Genomic DNA, 2639 nt, shown 5'->3' on the forward strand with positions numbered 1-2639 from the left:
TTTGATGTTGTCAATTCCCTTTAAAATCTTAAAGACCTGTATCAAGTCACCTCTGAGTCTACGCTTTTTTAGGGAAAACAGATTCATGTGCTTAAGTCGATTTTCGTATGATTTATTTTTGATATTTGGAATCAGTTTTGTGGCTCGCCGTTGTACTTTTTCCAGTCTGTCAATGTCTTTAATGAGATTCGGTGACCATACGGAAACAGCATATTCCAAATGTGGACGAACTAACGATTTATATAGCTTGTTAATGAGTGATGGACTTTTGAAATCAAAAGATCGCGCAATCAATCCCAGAATCTTATTTGCTTTCTCAGAGGCTGAAATACACTGCTTGGATGATTTGAGGTCGTTACTGATAATTACGCCGAGATCTTTTTCACTATCCACTTTTGTTAACGAATTTCCAAATAACTTGTAATCGTACTTACTGTTATTTTTACCTATGTGCATTACCTTGCATTTACTTGTGTTAAATTTCATTAGCCACTTTTCAGACCATTGCTGTAATTGATCTAAATCTTCTTGAATATCTAATTGGTTTGAGTGATCATTTGCCACTCCGCACAGTTTTGTATCATCAGCAAATTTGGAAACAGTAGATTTTAGTCCATGGTCTATATCATTTATATATACTATGAATAGAAGTGGCCCAAGAACGGAACCCTGAGGAACTCCACTTGCAACACTTTTCCATCCAGAAGTTTTTTCCATTTAAAACAACTCTCTGTTTTCGACCTTTCAACCAATTACTAGTCCAACCTAATAGGCTACCACTTATTCCATGCAAAGCTAATTTAGTAAGTAGTCTTTCGTGTGGGACGGTATCAAAAGCTTTTGCAAAGTCTAGATATACTAAATCTATATTGTTTCTTTTGTCATAATTCGAGATAACTGTGTTGTAGAATTCGAGTAAGTTAGTCACGCAAGAACGTTTCCGTCTGAAACCATGCTGGCTATCATTTATCAAACGGTTACTTTCTAAATGATATTCGATATCATCTCTGATGATAGTTTCCATTATTTTTCCTACGATCGAAGTCAAACTTATAGGCCTATAGTTATTTGGTTTCTTTTTGTCACCTTTTTTGAATATGGGAGTAACGTTAGCTAGCTTCCATTCTCTTGGGACATCTCCGGATATGATGGATTTCTTGAAAATAATTTCTAATGGAACAACAATCTCATTTTTCATTTCCTTTAAGATTCTTGGATGCCAACCGTCAGGCCCTGGTGTTTTATTAACTTTGAGTTTGTCTATACACCTTTTAATTTTTTCTTTTGTTATATTTACCGTAGTGAGTAAGTTTACCCCAGACTTTTCACAGGTTTCAGTTTGGAATTCACTTTGAGGTGTTTCGTTTACGAATACCGAGCTAAAATAATTGTTTAAGATATTACACATTCCTTCATTTGAATATTCAAGTTGACCGTCAGCAGATAATAGTGGACCAATGTGATTCCTAACAACCTTTTTATCTCTAATGTAACTATAGAATTCTTTGGGATTCTCTTTGGATTTATCAGCGATGTTCATTTCGTATTGTCGTTTTCTTTTTCTTATTGTCTTTTTTAAATCTCTCTGTATTGATACATAACTTTCATAGTCATTAGATGCACCCGAGCACTTATATTTCTTATAAGCCTGTCTCTTTTTAGCAATACTTTTTTCAGTTTCTTTGTCGAGCCACTTTGGGCGAGCCTGATTTGGGGGACGTCTGTCCTTAAAAGGAATGTAAGTTTGAATCATTTTAGTGAGCGTATTTTGAAATATTTCCCACATCTGATCTACAGGCCTTTCGTTTAATTTTGCCTCCCAATCTGTAAGCTGAAGCTCCTGACGTAGTTCTATGAACTGAGCTTTACTGAAATCGGGTATTTTAGAAGCACAAGTATCTATTCTAAAATTGTTTAGGAGTTTGAATCTGACTAAATTGTGATCGCTATTTGCAACAGATTCACCGACTTCTACATCAGTTACCATGCTTTCGCGGCTAGTGATCAATAAATCGAGCAAGTTTCCATATCTTGTGGGCACATACACACACACACACACATACACACACACACGCACGCTAACACACACACGCACACACACGCTCACACACACACACACACGCTAACACACACACACACACACGCTAACATACACACACACATGCACACACACACACGCTAACACACACACATGCACATACACGATAACACACACACACACATAGATACACGCACACACACACACACACACACACACGTACACACACACACACACACACACACACACTCATAAGAACATAAGAACATTCGACTGGCGCAGTGGCAGAGTTCCCGGTTGCCACTACGGCGGTCCGGGTTCGAATCCCGCCCAAGGCTGAAATATATTTAGTATTGATGAGCTGCGAGTCGTTACTCCAGCTCTCGTGGGCTGGAAGTTCGGGGTGTGAGTGCGTGTAAGGTCACAGCATTATCCATAGATCGATCATATATGAGCTCTGAGCTCTCTTCCGGGAGGGAAATGGCTGTTGATCACGAGTCCAACAGGTGATCCAAGACCATGATGAATCACATCACACACACACACACACACCTGTAGAAAAGCCGGAACTGATCAAGCCAGGCTGGATCGAAGGTAGATT

The sequence above is a fragment of the Oratosquilla oratoria genome, chromosome 4, assembly GCF_046742065.1.
Source record: "Oratosquilla oratoria isolate Oo_2021 chromosome 4, ASM4674206v1, whole genome shotgun sequence".
Classification (NCBI taxonomy): Eukaryota; Metazoa; Arthropoda; class Malacostraca; order Stomatopoda; family Squillidae; genus Oratosquilla; species Oratosquilla oratoria.